At 26.8% G+C, this 20,242-nt stretch overlaps 1 pseudogene; it reads right to left on the bottom strand.

Moving 5' to 3' along the window:
* LOC136980839 (atrial natriuretic peptide receptor 1-like) overlaps window positions 1-20,242 on the bottom strand; it is a 311,833-nt pseudogene that overhangs the window by 198,064 nt on the left and 93,527 nt on the right.

The following is a 20,242-nucleotide window of genomic DNA, read 5'->3' on the forward strand; positions in this document are numbered from 1 at the left end:
CTGGTTTATGCCAAAGTCGTTGCAGTTCAATTTTAAGGTCGTGATATCGGTTAAGTTTTTCCTGTTGTTTTTCATCAATTCGACTGTCACCCGGTATGGCGACATCGATGATCCACACTTTTTCCTTCTTCACAATCGTGAGGTCTGGCGTATTATGTTCCAAAACTTTATCAGTCTGAATTCGGAAGTCCCAAAGTATTTTGGCACATTCATTTTCAACTACTTTTTCGGGTTGGTCCCACCAATTTTTTCCTACAGGTATATGGTAGTTGTGGCACAGATTCCAATGGATCATTTGGGCTACATAATTGTGTGTCTGTTTATAGTCTGTCTGTGCAATTTTTTTACAGCAGCTGAGGATGTGATCAATAGTTTCATCGGCTTCTTTACACAATCTGCATGTTGGGTCATCAGCTGATTTTTCAATTTTGGTCTTAATTGCATTTGATCTGATTGCTTGTTCCTGGGCTGCGAAAATCAGGCCTTCTGTCTCCTTCTTCAGTGCTCCATTAATAAGCCATAACCGGGTCTTTTCTTTATCAACTTTTCCTTCAATTTTGTCCAGGAACTGCCCATGTAACGCCTTGTTACGCCAGCTGTCAGCTCTAGCTTGTAATGCAGTTTTCTTGTACTGATTCTTTGTTTGCTGCGCTTTAAGGAATTTTCTATTATTGACAGCAATCAGTGAAGGTTCCTTACTTTATTAATTATTATTATTATTATTATCAACTCGTCTCGATTATATATATAGATTAAGAATAAACAAATTTAGTTACTTTATCTTATTTTTTAAAAGTTTTTTTCCTATTTTTAATCAATTATTTGTATTTTATACGAATATTTTTTCATATTTTTAAAATTCAATAAAAAAGAAATTTTTTTATTTAAATTTAAATACTGAATGATATTAAATAATATTAATAATGCTACAATCAATACCTTAAAATAAATTATAATGTAATCTTTTAATAAATTTAAGAAATAAGTTTAAATTAAAAATTAATTAATTAAAAAATGAATAAAATTACAAAACAAAATAATTAATAAAATAAACTTAACAGATCAAAAAAAGAACACAAACCATGTTGTCAGAGAATAACTTTACCTTTAAGAAAGCAAAACTCGAAACAGTATGTCTGTATCACTGACGAAACGTCAGTGATACAGACATATTGAGGTTGATCCACTCAATATTGTGTTTTAATATGAAACAATTGTAGACCTATAAACTCCCACTATCGCTGTTTGACTGTCTATTCTTCCTTAATCTCGAGAACGGAGGCAGTTAGATAAAAGTCGAGAGCAAACATGGAAAGCTAATGGGAAGAAGGATCCGATTAATTGTATATAAATTTTTGGCTTGGACCCAAAGACATGCGAATTTAATTCAAAAATTTTCCCCTGAATGGAATTACATAGCTGACCAGCACGACTCTGTTGTTAAAAGGAAAAGTATGATGTACAGGGGCAAGCCACTACTAATTTGAGGTGGAGAGCATATATTTTAAATTAAATAAATTAACAATATGATTAAAAATTGCAGCCTGGTATTGTCACGATGTGACGAAAACTTCTGCTCGTTTATTTACAATAATACCTCGACTTACGCTACCCCAACTTATGCGAACCCGGAGTTACGCGATTTTCAAATCTCGTAGATTCGTCTTTTGTTTGAGCGCCACGCAACTCTTGATTACTCGTTCCCCCACACTATTGTTCAGCTTACATATTCAGACATGTCGCGCGGAATCGACGAATAGCTACAATTAGTGTTACCACCCGTCCGGTTTTCACCCAGACAATCCGGGAATTGACTCACTGTCCGGGTGAACTATTAATTTTGTCCGAGAATTTCGTAGAAATTGTGAAATTACGACGAAACAAAGTTCTTGCAAATATTTTTATAAATTTACACCATTTGAACAACGAAAGATCTCACACTCACTGAAGCTCATCTGCTATTCCGCCATGTTACTCTGTTTATGCTGACGTATGATGCGCAACCTGCCTCTCGACCTTTTTTTTTTTGCTTATATGTTACTCCTACGCAAGTTCCTAGTCCCTAACTGTAACTGATTTATAACCAGCATGCACGTTATTCTTCGCATTGTAAAATGACATTGCGTATGCGTCAGGAACTTCTGTTCGAACAAACCTGACCTGCCGTCCGGGTCGGCCATTTTGTAAAGATGGCAACACTAGCTACAATTTATTTTGTGTTATTTATTTCTGTGTTTGTTATATCTACGGAGGCTTGAGAGACTCTACTATGCCATCCGAACGAAGTAGAACTGATTCTTCTGCATCAAACAAGAAAAGAAAAACTTTATCTTTGGAATGTAAAGTTAACATTATTAAAGACTTCGATACAAAAATGAAAATTTGTGAATTATCAAAGAAGTTTGATTTACCGGCATCGACGGTCAGAACAGTTATAAAAAGGTAAAGAAAAAATTCTCCAAGCTGTGAAAACTTGACAAAACGCCTCAGTTCAATTGAAAAGGGGTTACAAATTTTAGAAAATATAGACTCCAACGAAGAGCACATTTCTTCTACAAAACGAGAAATGTGTTAGCATGCTACGAGGAACTTTTGCGGGAGAAAAAAAAATCTTTGAGCCGTCAGACGAATTTGTTAGATTTTATGAAGCCTTCTACATCAAAATAACTTCGGTTTACGATTTTAATAATATAATTTGTTATACATATGTATTGTATAAGATTTTATTAAACATTTTTTTTCTAAATTATTGTTTTCTTTAGTCTCCTGCCCGAATTAAAAATAATTTATATGTGTTTAAATGCCAAATTATACCCCGACTTACGCGAATTCGACTTACGCGGTTATCGTTCGGTCCCACCTATCGCGTAAGTTCGGGGTATTACTGTATTTATAAAATTTAAGGTGATTTCATAGACATCACAATCATAGACAATAAAGGCATCCCAATAATGAGAATTAGATAATAAAACTCGCAAAATGTATATAATTAATAATCAAATGAATAAAAATTATAAATTAAAAATATAGAAATTGAAGAGTGTAATGACTTAACTGTGAGATCTAAATTTTTGATGATAATGACATAATATTTTGTATGTCTGCTTTGATTTATTTATAATTGTGTGCTTTTATTTAAAAATTTATAACTGCATGATTAAAAATGTTAGGGAAATTGTTATAATTTTATTGCAGAACGATATTACATTTTATTGACTAAAAATATGAATAAAAATTGCAGAGAGATAAATAAGACACGCAAAAATTATTTTTGCGTGTTTTATTTACCTCTCTGCAGATTAGAAACTAAGAGGAAAAGAGCGGAACAGGAGTAAATTGGAATAAAATAGTAAAAAAACAAAATCTTTGGACTACAAAGATATAGTCAGATGCGCAATAGAAAGAGATACTTGGAAAAAATTCAGCAAAGAGTTGCTTAACTTTCCCAGTAATATTTGGGGGTGCCATTTGTTATGATATTTTATCTTAAAATATTTTTATATTTTTAACTGTTATAAAATAGGAAAAAGCTTAATTTTGAGGGTAGGGATGAGTTTCATAAAAAAATTGTAAATATTAATAACGAGTAAAATCGTCATTACGTCAGATCCTACTCGAGATGACACACGACTCCCCTTTATATCCCTCACCCTTTGACCTTTAACCACTAAAATTTAATAGCATCAATCTCCCTAATACACACAAATCTCCCTGCAAAATTTCAGAAATTTTCGAAAAAAGCGCAGGAGTTATTAAGCTTCAAAGAGGATGAACAAAATCGTCCCCCCCAAACACTAACATCCACATATACAGAAAAATCTCCCAATGTTTTTGTATTTCTCGACGTTTCAAGGTTTCTTGAGTCCAAAAATATAAAAATTTTGGAGGGGTCATTTTTTGACGGATCGCCATACTTTCCCTCTGTTATATATAACAGCCGAGAAAGTAAATAATGTGGATATGGATATCGTGGCCTGTATTGAAGACTACAAATTAAAACCATTTCCAAAATTTATTTTAAGTAAATTAATTAATCCGCTTTATTTTATTTCTTTTACTTTATTTTCATTATTCATTTAACGGCATTAATGCTGAACGAATTCTTCTTCTGCATCTTTGCTGTTTGTCTAGTTTAAGGTCTTTTATCAAGTTTTTGTTTTATATTATCTTTGATCTTATCTATCCAATGTTATTCAGGTTTCCCCTTTGATCTTTTTCCAATACGATCTTGTAATACTTTGTTTGATATTCGATTTTCCTCCATTCGCTCGACTTGTTTCCTTTCCATTTTCTTTACCAACAATCTTTTCCAGTCCTAGTTTTTCTAATTTCAATTTCCTCGTTGAAAATTTTAAAATATTTTATTTTACTTTGTTTAACATTATATAACTATTAGACATTTTCAGATAAAAAGCAAATAATTTTTTAGTATAAAAAAAAATCTAGTATTAGACATGGATAATTTGTATTATTTTAGAGTAAGAGGCCACAAAGTTTAATGTCGTCGATCAAATCAAGATATTTTTACTTTCTAGGCTGTTGTATAACATAGGAAAAGTATGGCGATCGATGAAAAAGATGACCCTTTAATGTTTTTGCATTTTTGGACTCAGAGGACCTTGAAACGTCGTGAAATGCAAAAAAAAAAAAAAAAAAAAAAAAAAAACGTTCGGGGTATTTTCTGTATACAGTGAAACCTGCTAATGTGACCACCTGCATAAGGTGGCCACTTTGAGCTGGTCCCTTCAGTTGTCACATTAGCAGGTTTTACTGTATATGAATGTTAGTGTATATGTGGGGGGCACGATTCTGTTCACTTAATTTCAAGCTTAATAACTGCTGTGCCTTTTGTCAAAAATTTCTGAAATTCTGTAGAGATATTTGTACAATGGGACGCAATGTTTCCAGACATTTTCAGGAAAATCGGATCACTTTTTTCGGTAGCTATGGCCTCAACCCCTTAATATCTCTCGAATTAATTTGATGACTTAAAAATGACGATAGCATCTATTAGGGGTGAAAACAAATAAAGAATGCCGGAAAAGTCCAGCAACAATGCTGCCATCTTTTCATTTTATTTAATACACGAAATTAATACTAAAATTCGATATTTTAAATAAACCAGTAACAATTTAAAGATGTAAAATATAATTTAATAAATATTTACTTTTGCTTTAAACTCTAAATAGAATGCCCGTTTAATTTTATAATTATACTTATAAATTCGCATTTATTAATCGATATAATCTGCGAAGAATATAATTAAATTCACTTTAAATCTGTAAACACATCTCGTTTAGAATAGCGGATTAATAAAACAAAGTTACGTATTCATTTTCTATAGAAATTAACTTTTTTTCTTATCTCTAACTGAATAGTCTTGTTTCTTTCCTTGTTATAATCATTAGTTATTTTTAAAGTTTTAATGTAAACATGGGAAATTAGTTAAGTCCATCAAAGTGTTGTAAAAGACTTAAGATAAACTGATTATATCCTCCAATATAAAAATAAAGACTTACCTACGAAAGTTCTGTTCCACATTTTCTGTGTTATAATAGAACCATTATTGATACTAAATCCTTCCATTAAAGTTTCGTTTAAGGCCAAAGAATATAAAATTACAGCTTCGTGGAAAGCTGTTACAAAAGTATTTACCTGGAACAAATAACAAAAAAAAATTGTGATTTTAATTTTCTTTATAACTCAAATAATTTATCAGGTTTCACTTCTTATTAAATAAAAGTTATAAATATTATTTCTGTTTATATATATATAATTTAAAGAATATGATACAGGAAAACCTGTATATACCGAATTATTATTTCCGTTTTAGATAGGTTTAACTGTACAATTTTTAACTCTGTGTGACTTCGAAAAGGTAAGTAGTCCAGGACTTTCTCGATCTCCAAGAGGCATTAACTACATTAATTCAAAATAAATATTCGATATAATTTAACAAATTAAACGTAAATGTTAAATAATAATAAAATTTAACACAGGATTTGTCGAAGAGAAGTTCCTGGAAAAGAAAGTTGAATGATTTTGATGGATTTCCTCTTAAATTTTTTGTTCAAATGTACAGAATTTATTCTCTGAAAATTTTATGAAATAAATATTGAACAATAAATTACCTTGCCAACAGTAAACTGAACATAAATATAATTTTTCAATTTGTTTTTATCCAGCTAAGAGGATATACTTACTCTATTTTATTTTTCTAAAGTTATAAATTTGAATGTTCGAATGAATACTTGAAACTTTTGTCAATTTAAGCTCGAAAATCCAATATCAATTCAAAGAAAATAATTAAAGAGTTTGAAAATCCCAGGTTTAAGTGGCAATACAAACTTTCTTAAAATTTGAATAACTTAAAATAAAACTAAAAATAAAGGAGCATTGAATTAAACCAGGAATAAAAAGAAATTTTTAAGTTTTAAAAGTGGTTCATTAAATTTAAAACATAGTTTAAAAAACGTTTGAAGAAATAAAACTTTTTAGATTAATTTAATTTAAAAGGGTTTATATATACAAAAAAGTCTATAAAAATTATTTAATTTTCTTAAAAACTATTCATTAAGACATAAAAAATATAATTATTTTTATAATTTTAGTTATAAATCATCTCAATCAATTTATAATTTATCCTAAATATAATTAAAAGTTTAATTAATTGTAATTTAATTAAATGCTAAATCAGATTTTTAAATGTTAATTAAATGTATTTTTTTTAATAATATAAAAGTTATAATTAGCATCAATATCGAAAATTCCCATTATTCAATATTCAATTTAAAAATTCTTACACGTATTAATTCAACTTTTTACTGTTGATTTAACCCTTTAAACTATTTTTTAAATTTAATATTATTTTTAATTTTATAAATTAAACTTTCTTAGCTTTAAACATTCATTTTCTTTACAATTTATAAAATACGTCTGCAAATTCTTGTGTTTCTAACAGGAAATGTAAATAAGTCGCATTTTCTAACTTTATAAATTATAGAATAAATATACAATTAAACACTCTATATTTTATTTAATTAAAATTGTCTGTAATCTATTTAAAAATTATTTGTAAATATCTTAATTAAATATACAGAATTGTTCTTAAACATTTATACTGTTTGCTATTTTAATTCCAATTCGTTTATGCTTTTATGTATAAAGTATAGAGAAAAATGAACTGAAACAAGTTAAATATTATTAAAGATTTTAAGGGTATTCAACAAAATATACAGGGTGGCCAAAAATTTAGTTAACCGAAATAAATTAGCAGAAGTTAGCTCGGTTAAATGAATTTTACGCCACCACCGTATTATAACTATTTACAAATTTTGTTTACATTTTAAAAAAATAAACATATTAAATTGGAATTTTAATGATATTAGAATCGAAAAAAAATACGCAACAAAAATTTTTTTGAGATTTATTTGATAAAATTAAATTTATAGAATATAATTAATTAAATAAATTTATTTTTTGAAATTTAATTAATATTTTTGTGACAGAATTTAAAAAAAAATTATAATAATTCTTTATTTAATAATTTATTTTAAATAAATATTTCATTAAAAATTGTGTTTACTTCATTCGAAATTGGATTGATAAAAATATAAAATGCTTCTTGTTTGTATAACTATATTATCACTTACAACAGACTATATGATATATGCCAAGTTTTACTTACAATATTTAATTAACAGCTAAAATTCCATATCGTTTTTTAAATAAAAACAGGTAGAATATAGATAAAATCTGAACCTATTAATAAGACAAGGTCTTAGCATACATTGATAAATTCCCGATAATTAATTTTCAAATATAAATTAGGATTATTTCTATTATTTCCCATGCCTGAACAGTTTAAATAACAGTGTAAATAATGCCAATGATTGATGTTATATTACGTTTAATATTATTTTAGTTCGTTCTAATCGATTCCCTATGCCATAAATTTTAAATTAAAATTTACTTTTGAAATAGTAAAAGTTAGAAATTTCAGAGTGATATATTAAATACTTATAGTATATTAATGTTAATTATTAGTTATAGATTTATACAGAAAATAGATTAATTCTCGAATTGCTTCGTATTTAAGGTGCACTTCAACTCTTAAATTTGGTGTGCCAATAAAATTTAGAAAAATCGTACAATAAACATACATATATCTCACCATTTAAAATCTTTAATCAAGAATCATACTAGACGTTAAACAATAATCATTATTAAAATAAATGTTAAATGAAAAGTACAATGTACAGAGGCAAAACGCTATAGTACTAATTTGAGGTGGAGAGCATATATTTTAAATTTAATAAATTAAAAATATGATTAAAAATATGATTAAAAATTGCAGCCCGGCATTGCGACGACATCACAATACATTATAAAATAGTATAAAACTCGACTAGAACGAATGACAGTACGAAAAAAATTTTTGAGTTAAATATACAGAAAAAACCAGCCTTAGGGTCATTTTATGACCCCATATTTCCATCGAAAGGTTAATTATCTATCATTTTTTCCGAAAATTCTTTTTTTAAATTGGAGTTCTTAATTCGAGGGATATTTTTTGTCATTCTTTAAACGTCTGTACATAAAGTTATGTAAAGTATGTATAGTAATCATTACTTAAATTTTAAAAATTATACTTAAAGTAAAAGCATTATCATCATTAATTTTATAAATTATTTTAAAGTACATTTACTTCTAATTTTTATTCAATATTTTTCCTGATGAAATCCTGTTTACAAGATCAAGATTTGTCTTAAATTCGAAAAAATACAATATTATATATTTCAAATAATTGTCAATTTATAAAAGTTTTAAGAAAAAATATAATAAGAATAGATAAAAATAATATTTTTCTTTTCAAAACGTTATTCTTAATAATATATCTACTTTAAAATTCTGCTGAAACTTTAAGATAAAGTAAAAAAATATCTTTACACAGCATTCACTTTACTTGAATTCAGAAGTATGACAACAATATGACTGTGGATAGACAGCTTACCGCCTCAAGTAAAGCCTAGAAACTTTTCTGAGAAGAGTAGAATTGCATTTGTCACTTCCTTTCCAGAATTATTGATGAACTATACAAACTTATCTGTTTCTAACGTCCTTATTCATAACTCACGATCGGCAATTAGTTAATCAATTAACGCCATTTATTTTAATAATGATTATTGTTTAACGTCTGGTCTGATTCTCGATTAAAGATTTTAAATGGTGAGATATATGTATGTTTATTGTACGATTTTTCTAAAATATATTGGAGATGTAACTTAAAAACACTTAATTTTAATTTTTTACTTTCCTAGATAGACAATCGGTCAAAAAATGACTCAAAGATTTTTATATTTTGAACTTAAGGGGATTTGAAAATTCGAGAAATGCAAAAAAGTTTGAGGTTTTGTACGTGTTTGTGTATTAAGGAAATTTATTCCATTAAATTTTGGTAGTTAAAGGTCGAGGAGTAAAGAGGTAGAGGGAATCATGTGTCATATCTCGAGTGGGAATGAAGATTTTACTGGTTATTAGCATTTGCATTTTTTATAAAATTCATCTCTACCCTAAAGTTTAACTTTCTGGCATTTTATAATAATATTAAATTTTTAATAAAATTTTATAATAGCTAGAGCCATACACAATTTTGACTTTTTCTCTACGAATATATACGAGCGTATAGCATGAGTGAGGGATAAAAACGATGCCCGAATATACTGCCCATGATAAATTATGAATGCCTAAAACCAGATAAAAGAAAGCACGTTTTATCTTATTATTTTATACTCTTATGCTGAGAAAATCACTAATTAAACGTGGATAATTAAATATTATTAGATAAAACTTAAATATATTAAATGAATTATTTACTTAATGGATTCTGTGCGGACCTAATAAATTGTTTCTTTTATAGTCAATAGTTTAAGCTTAATGAAAAGAGATGTAGGAAATAGTAAACTGTTTCAAATTATAAACAGAAAAGTTATCTCTAAAAGTATTTATCATTTATATTTGAAATAAGAATTCGCAAGTTTAAAAGATTATTGGATTCAAAATAGCAAAATAAAATATTTGTTTAATTGTATTAAATATTAAACTGTTGTGTAAATTTTTATTAAATATATTGTACTGTACAATAAATCATCTATTTAATTCCAGCATTATTCTTATCAATATAAATATTTGCCTACCTCTTCTGGTCCGTAATTATATCCAAATTCTTCTTTCGCTATTCTTTTTACAGCATCAGAAAATTCTTTATATTCAGTAGAATCTGGTATTCTCGCTGTTACTGTAAGAAGAGCCTCGTAAGCATTCCTTGCTTTCAGATTTCTTTCTGCTGTGTCATCTGGACGATACCAAGGTCGTCGATTTTTTTTTCACTGAATAAGAAGAGAAATTTGATGACATTAAAATTATTCATTTTTTCTAAAATTAAATACTGGTAAACATGAAATAATAAAAAAAATGCTTTTGGGCTGTAATTTAAATAAAAAATTGCAGACCTATAAATTCCCACTGTCATCTGTCTCTCTGTCCCTTCTTAATCTCAAGAAAGGTGTTAGATAGATAAAAACCGAAACGAGGAGTAGAAAGGACTTTTGCAGAATACCCTGATTAACTACATATGTCCTTCCGAGCCAGACCGCGTGTCACGTCACTTCAATTCAAAATTTGGACTTACGTAGATGACCGGCATGACTCTTGTTATCAGCAAAAGTATTATGTACGGGAGCAAGACTATAAATTTGAAATGGAGAACACATATTTTAATTTAAATAAATTAAAAATATAATTAGAAATTGCATCCCGGCATTGTGACAATGTCACAATAAAAAATTTCTCGTTAACTATTTACAAAATTGTAAAATTCATTTCTTATTATATGAATATCAAAAGCTATAGTTACATTTTTCAATATAAAATTTAAAATTTTCATTTTGATAATCAAAATATTACTTATAGCCAAATAACTTTTCGACAATATTGATTTTATGTGGTAGTAGAATAGCAAAGGACATTAAAAGAACCGAATTCTCCACATGCATCAAGAAATAAATGTTCAAAATGTGAAATCTGACTTCATCGATATGACAGTTAAAAATTCGAAGGTATCATTGATGTAAGAGATAAAAGAAATATGCCAATAAATAACACCTTTTACAGTTCTTAGACAATTTAAGAATATCTTTTATATAATCTGATGCTAGAAAATTCAGACGAAAGTTTTTATGTTTTCTAAAAAAAACGATATCTCGAATTAAGTTTTTACTAGAACTTAATGAATTATTCAGCGAATCTCTATTTCACTTTATTTAAATAACTTTAAATAAAAAAATTATGATATTAAGGTTTAACTTCTTTTTATTCTTATTAAATTATTAAATAACAATTAAGTATTAATTCCAACGAGCAATTTATTCTGACATCGTCACAATGCCGAGTTGCAATTTTTAATCCTATTTTAATAATTTTTTAATTAAAAATATATGCTCTCCATCTCAAATTAATAGTGTCTTGCCCCTGCACATCATACTTTTCTGTTAGAAATAGAGTCGTGCAGGTCATCTATCTAATTCCTTTCAGGGGAAAATCCTTGAATTGAAATAACGTGACTTCCGCTTTGCATGGAAGTTCCCGTTTGTATAAAGTTAATCGGGGCCTCCTGCCCAAGGTTACCATATCTGGTCTCGTCGTTCATCCATCTTGAGATGAAGGGATGACAGACGAAAGTGGGAATTTATAGGTCTACAATATTTTCAAATTGCAGCGCAATAACAAAATTGTAATTAAGTTCTGTAAATATAATATTTAATATAAAAAATAAGCTTTACATGGCCAAACGTGTAATCTCTAGTACGATGTAATTTAATTTCATAAAGCTGATAGTTTTATCATTTTTGTAATTAAAAGAATTATAGTTTCACTAATTATATTTTGTTAATCTATTAAGAACTGTCAATAGTTATTGGATTATAGATTGTGTGCGAGATCGTGTTCTAAAACTTCTAATCAGAGGAATTTAATCAACACTCTTCAGAAATCAATATTACAAACAATTTTCTTAGAAATTATTTATAAACAGCGGCCAGTTTAACTTGTGTATGCCCCGGAAAGAATAGAACTTACAGACTTATATAAATTTACAGTATAATGTATAATTCATCGTATTTTCTAGTACCCAGTTTATACGATGTACAACTCTTATCATATTCTCTATAACAGATCTAGTACAATAATCTTGTACTTGATATTATGCAAGGTTATTCTCTACAGTTCTACCTAATATGATTACTAGATTCCTACCATTGTATCGGGTATCGATAAGCATATAAGTATAGTGAAGCGACAATTCGGACTAATTCAAGCCAGTATTTCACAAAAAAAATGTAAGAACACTTACAGAGATTCAAAATATAATTCGCAAAATCACTATATTTAAACAAACACTAATGATAATTTCAAAATTAAAAGATAAATTTTGAATGTTAAAACATCAACAATGAAGTTACCATCGAAAGGACTAATAGCTCAATGCCCTAAACAAAAGCTTACGAGCCTATTTATAAAGAATAAAAATTTATTTATTCTTTATAAAGTTATATGTTATAACTTCCCAACAATTGGTTAGAAAGATATCAATTAGAAAGTGGTACTTTTATTCAAATCATTTTAATATTCCTATTAATTTATAAAATGTTACAAGAAAACAAAACATATTCTTATATTTTTTATATTCTGTAATTAATTTCTATAATTTTACTCATTTCAAATTAATGTTTATCAAGTAAACATTTTTTTTCTGTGGTCTTGTATTGATCCACTCTACAATACTTCTGAAAAATTTATCTTAGATTTTTATAGTTTTTTTTTTAATTTTCTTTTAAAGAATTCTACTAAATTGATTTATATGTTTATGCAAGTAATTATGTCTTCCATTTAGTATTTTAAAAGATATATATATATTTACGGTGAATATATCATCTAATTAGACTCGTTATCGCTGAAAGAGCATGTAACATCGATTTTATGATCTGTATTTGTCATAATAAACATTTTCCGTATTTTTTCATAAACATTTACGTGCAGAAATATGACATTCAGAGAAAATATTTTAAAATAAAGCAAATTAACTTTTATTAAATTATATAAATTTATGATTTTTATACGATATATTAAAATAACATTAAAAATTTTAATAAATTTTCATTACCTAAATATCATTAAAGTTAAAATTCTGCATTATCTTTTATTAATAAAAAGAGTTCATATTATTGAGAATGATTTTATTCTTATTATATTAATTATGAAATACTTAATTAATCAAAATATTTCAAATATTCTTAAATAGAACTTAATGAATTAGAAATTTCAAAAATTTTTACTTCAAATTTCAACAATTCAGTTAAGTTAAATTTTGAAAATCAATTTATGTATTTAATGTAAACAATTTAAATATCCTTCATCAATATTCTAAGCATGGAAATTGCTTGTATACTTAATGAAATTATTTGGTATCTATGTGAATTATTAACTTGAAATCTGCTAAAATTAATAAAATCTTAATAAAAAAAAAACTAATTTAAAATTCGACTCTTCCTTTATAAATTCGGCATAAATTTGACTCAAAGGTTTTATAAATTAATTTTAAAGTCATTTATATGCTAATTTAATGCTTCTAGAACAAGAGATGAATCTCTTATTTTATTTTCTTAATTAATAAATCATTTTATTTCAATTTTTTTTTTATTTTCTGATAATTTTTTTGTGAAAATATGAAGATATTTACGTGTTATTGATTTAAAAAATACGTGAATAGCACGTAGTTATTAATGTATTTTTTCATCATTTACCTATTACAAATTGGATAAGTGTTTTATGTCGTCGCAGTTCCTAAAGACGAAAACCGGACGTAAAACCCATAGTAAAAATAAATATTTTTGTCCGCGAAAACGACTATTTTAGAGCAATTTAGGCCGTTTAATAGATGTTTAAACAGTCTTAAATAAAAGAAGCAATGTAGAGAAGAGTAGACATTAAAAAATGTCCTGGATTGTAAATATTGTATAATGAGAACTGCTTTTCTTTAATTAGAAGTTTATTGAAAATTTTTCCAGCAAATTTTAAATGTCCAGTATTAAATAAATACTGAATACTATATCTTCTGGAACCGGTTTATTCAACCTAATACATTATGCATTTCGAGTGGTTCAAAAAAACTCAATTTCTCCTCGTCAGTTACAATTGAATAAACAATATTAATTTAGAATAATACAACATCAATAAAACAATAAAGACATTCCATAATATTATTTTCTGTAATAATTATAGCATATAAATTGAAATTTTAAATGATTTTTAATGTTTAAAACATATCTTTTTCGTAAACCACCCAATTAATACGTTGAAAAATACACTGGTATTTTTAATTTTCCTGTTATTATCAAGAACCAATACAGATCATACAATACATCTACTTATACAATAACTAATGTAAAATATTATAAAATTTGATCATCAAATTCGTTCTCTTCATCACTTAAAATATCAAACCACTGTTCAGATTTTACTACACTCAAACATTATCAGATCACACTCAAGTATACAACTTCATTAACAAAACTTAAATGTTACGCTAATATTGATAGGAACATGTTAAAAACCGCTGTTTTTATTTGCCTTTAGTCGATATATACAGCTCCATGTGCTAAAAATTCACGACATAATTTGTTGTTTACATTCCTTTTCTGTCAAATATTCGAAAAAATTCTCACATAAAAACTAGTAAATTACATTATTTTAATTTTCAAAGATGGACTCGAATTTGAGAATAAATATAATTCATTTTTCGTGAGAAGCATTCATAATAAATATATAGAATTATCAAGACAGGCGCAATAAAATTATGCATATTTTAATTATATTGGCAGTTTAACACTTTAAAAAACAATAACTAATGTTTGTAAAAATGTATATCAATCACGCAGTATAAACCTAAATTTAATATAAAATTTGTTTTTATATTGAATATAATAGAAGAAAAGAATTTCTTTAAATAATCTTTCTTCTGAGTTTGAAATCCGATAAAAAATAATCTTGTATAATTCTACTTTGTGAAGTAGAAGCACAAACAATGAAATTGCATGATACTGATAGAATAAATCGTATAAAATTGTGTTATTAAACTTAAAACAGAAAAACAAAAGAAATTTATTAAATAATTCAGAAATTTTACAGATATTTACTTATAAATAGAATATTTAATTAATGAAATACGAATTTTATTTTATTGTAAACATGATTAAAAATTGCAACCCTGCATTGTGACGATGTCACTATAAATAATTAAAAAATAACGTATCTTTGATTGAAATAAGTATTCTTGTAAAATTCTATACTAAAATATAAAAACCATATAGCGTATTAGATTAAGCTAATTACAACCTTTGTACAGTAGAAAATGGCAAAGTTTTAAGTGACGGATATTATCCATTAGTTATATTTTATTATATTATAAAATTTGTGAAGAGAAATTGATATTAATATTTAAATACCTTACAATGCAATATCAAATATGTCTAAGTGGCAAGCAGACAAGGAAGCAAACATGGCTAATACTCTATATTATAGAGTCTATAATATCAATTGTTAGCGTACGTATCTGCTTACTACCTAGAAGTACTCATTATAAACATGAATACCAATATTTAACGATATTATAAATAATTTTCGAACTTTTATTGTAAATAAGATAGAATATGACGAACAAGTAGTCCAGGTACAATATTTTAAATATATTTATGAAATAATGCAAAACATTTAAGTTTTTCTATGAAATTTCTACAAGTACAGTAGAGCATCGATTATCCGACCTAATTGGAGACTGGGATTGGTCGGATAACTGAAAAGTCGGATAACCGAAAAGTATGAAAAAATACATTATTAGTATAGTGTATTAGGCCTGGTTTAAATACTAGCCTCCCTTTCGTGGTCGAGCCAGTGCTGCCAGCTAAAACATGCAAAATTTTAACAGAAATAATATTAAAGTAGCCAAGACATAACCAAATATTGTAGCGCCACATCACTAGCGGACATTTGAATTTGCCGACTAGAACGCTGTCGGTTAACCGGTAAGTCGGTTAATCGGGGGTCGGATAATCGATGCTCTACTGCAATTCTTATCTTGTCTCTTAAGATATTAAGTAGAGTATAAAAAATTTAATTCTATATATTTTATAAAATATAGTTCTTTAGAAGTCTCACTTTTAATATTCCATGTTTGCTTAATATATAATGAGTTATAATTGCAATAACAATTATTATATTTAATATAAATATCGAGTAAGTATGCACATTAAAAAATTCTTATACTCTCTGAATATTCATTATATTGTATAATGTATCAATACAATATTTTAAATTGGAAAAATAAGACATTTTTAAAATAAATATTTAAGAAATTTGATGTAAAGTAAATAATTTTAACAGAACTTTCAAGTATTTGCATTTTTAGCTAATTAATTAATGTAATAATCATACCTATTAAAATATTTGAGACGTTTAATTACCTATTTTCATTAATTCTATCTCAAATGATAAAAGTAAGATAAATTAAATATAAAATTTTATTAATTAAACACGATAAATCTTAATCTAATTGCTATCTTGAAATTTTAACAATTAAAAATTATTTTTAATAATTAAATTTAATATATTTTCAGTAATTCATTATGCTGATTATTATTTAATTCTTCGGAAATAATTTAATATATATTATGTTACAGTACACCCTTGGTTTAACGCATTAACAGGGGAAAACGGATCCTCTTAAATGCTGACAGTTCGTAAAGTCGAAAGTTACCGAGAAACAGGACATTTTTTACTCTTCAAATTAAAATAATTGTAATGCAAAAATAGCTTACAATAGACTTACAATAAAATACAATACACTTGATATCAGTAAACAAGCCTCAGAACTTTAAGGCGGAGGAAATCTTAAAACAGCCTTTGGCTTTGAGATTCCCCTCAAGGCCGCATTTATTATAACAGTTTCTTGTTCTGTTTTTCTTATAGGGCTATTAGTTTTTATTAAATTCTAACTCCAATATGTCCGGTTTCCCCCTTCTTTAGTTGGAGTAATACACTTAAAACAATAATGTAAACAATTTTTCTATTAAACAAATTTTTTGTGTGTGAAAGCTTGTAAATATGTAGTATTTTGTTAATTTTTTCTTTAATTTTTCCATAAATTAAGGTTTTACCACTTTTACCGGCATTTCTTAAAAGGTAAAAGTAACAGTAAAACTAATTTGACAATATTCTCTTGAACTATTTTAACTAGAAGGAAAAAAATTGTAGTTTAAGTGAATAATGTAAAATTAGTTTTAATGTTACTTTTACCTTTTAATAGATGCCGGAAAAAGTGGTATAAGCTTTAATTAATGGAAAAATTAAAGTGAAAAAATTAACAAAATATACATATTTACAAAATTTCACAAGAAATAAAATTTGTTTAATCGAAAAATCTTTTACATTATTGTTTTAACTGTATTACTCCAACTAAAGAAGTAGGAAAACCCGACATGTACTGTACATATTGGACTTGGAATTTAATAAAAGTCAAGCAATTATTTATTGTGACATCGTCACAATGCTGGGTTGCAATTTTTAACCATATTTTTAATTCATTTAATTTAACATGTCGTTCTCCACCTCAAATTAGTAGTGGCTTGCCCCTGTACATCATACTTTTCCTGTTAGCAACAGAGTCATGCCGGTCATCTATCTAACTCCTTTTAGGAAAAAATTTGAAATGAATAGTATGACTGTAACGTGACTTCTTTTGTATCAGCGATGAGCGTACAGTTAATCGGGGCCTTCTGTCCCGATTCTTTCTATATCTAGTCTTCGCTTTCATTTATCTAACTTTGTTCTTGACATTGAGGAAGGACAGACAGAAAGATTTTACATAGTCTACAATTTTTATTCAAATTGCAGCCCAATAATAAAAGTTTTTATATTCATTATTTTAGCACACAAATATTGATTACACTTTCATTATACCATATTTATGAAATCTCATATAAAATAATTTATATTTTTACTGTTAATATCAATATATATTGCATGTTTATACAATAAACATAATATTAATTCATCATTAAAACTAAATTTTATAAAGTTAAAAGTTATACGAACCTGGTAAATAGTTCAATATTAAAAAATGCGTATTCTCCACTGTTTACCATTTCTAATTCGTATGCTGCCAACAGAATTTCTCTAACAGCATTTGAAGAGGCACATATTAATATGACTGAAAAAAATATATAAAATTTTGTAAATTGTATTTTTAATACATGTTATCATTTAAATAATGTAATACAACAGAGTCTCGATTATTCGACATTCTGCCTTATGCAATATATTAAAAATATGCGATGTACTATTTCCAGTGTATGATCGTGCTAAGTATGTATTTTACTTAATTACTGTTGTTTTATCTATTAGTGCATCCCATCTGCCATAAATGTATCTTTTATTCATCTGTACAAATGACCTATATTTGTGATATACCTGCTATAACTTTTTATTTTTTTTTTTATTGTGTTTTCTTTTAATGTAATTTTATTGTTTGAGGAAAATGCTAAATAAAAACTGAAGTAAAGAATTTTTTCAATTAAATAAATTTCATTTAACATTTATTTAAAATAGCCATAAAATATGCGATTTGTTTCGGTTTTTTTCTTTCTATTTTATTTGAGATCTTTGTTAATTTAACCATCTGTTGTGGGATCGGATTAAACATAACCCAAAATAGGCAAATGCAATGGCACCAAAGGTAAAAATTACACATAAGGACAGATTATTTTTCTTCTGATTTAAAATGGTTTTCATTTATCATTATGTAATCATAATAAGCATGTTCCCAGAAAGACCTTTAAGGTTCTGTCACATATTTGTTTTCAGTATTTTCTTCAAATGAAGAGTTCCATGAGATGATTGTCTTAATTCACAGAAGCACAACGAGGTCTTCGTGATCACGTTCCATTTTTTTACTTATCCTATTCTGTTCGACTTTGCCCATAAATTGGATATCATTAATACCATTTCTTTGTGAACAACCACTAATCTTATTCACTTCCTGCTGGGTTTTTCAACTATTTAAAAGTTCAGTGTTTCGCTTCTTCAGACTCCTTTCGTGATGACATTTTGACTGCAATTCACGTCCGTCCAATAATACTGAGATATTAATTTGCAATAAATAACTATGAACTTCATTGACTTTCAGTTATAATTACAAATTAATATGTATTTACAACAGCAAAGCCAATGAAGTTCATAGTTATTTATTGCAAATTAATTGATAATACAGATAAGAAGCTTATAGTGAACTGATTCACTTATGCCTATAGACAGTGCTCTTTAACTATAAATACTGGTCCGCACATATAGTGACTGATCATATAGGCTCTTTACTGAGCAGATATCTATACTGTGTATCTATATCAATACTTTTGACGCTATATACCGGCACGCTCGAGCAGAAAAACAGTTTTGTCTATGGGTATATGCAAATTATAGCTTGTCAAAGAAACAGTCCCTTGTTTTCTGTGTAAAGGGCTAATAAACTCATTTTGTTTATTTATTAGATATTTATTTCCTAGTATATCTGTTAATATATACACAGAAATCAGAGAAATATCTAATATCTACTTGACCTTTGTTTATTAATAGGACACTAGTATAATAAACTGGTGAAATATCTAGTATTCTATTCAGAAACTTCACCAGTATAAGTCTTATTAATAAACAAGGTCCAAATAGACAATATATACACAGAAATGTAAAACAGTAAGAACAAAAAGGCAAAAAAAGGTGTTGTTCGATATCTTCTTCCACGGGAAATTTGCAGTAGATTCTTATTTTGTTAAATTGTCACCCTATTAATGTTTTGATCTACGAACTTATTAAATATATAAATTTTTCCTCTATCAAATATTTTCTTCGACTGCAATAAAATTTTTATTATTTAGAGTTATGTGATCAAATGACTTGAGAATAGGATCAATCTCTTAACTCTATTGGGGCCATTTAAGTAGGATAATCGGAACTCTGATGTATAAAAATAAAAATTTATAATTTATATTTTAATATTTTCTTATTTGTTTAGTGTAAATTTTATTTTAAATACAGCATTATACGATTAAGCTGTTTTCTGAAGAAAATTATTATTAAA

The sequence above is a fragment of the Centruroides vittatus genome, unplaced genomic scaffold, assembly GCF_030686945.1.
Source record: "Centruroides vittatus isolate TY-2023 unplaced genomic scaffold, ASM3068694v2 contig_726, whole genome shotgun sequence".
Classification (NCBI taxonomy): domain Eukaryota; kingdom Metazoa; phylum Arthropoda; class Arachnida; order Scorpiones; family Buthidae; genus Centruroides; species Centruroides vittatus.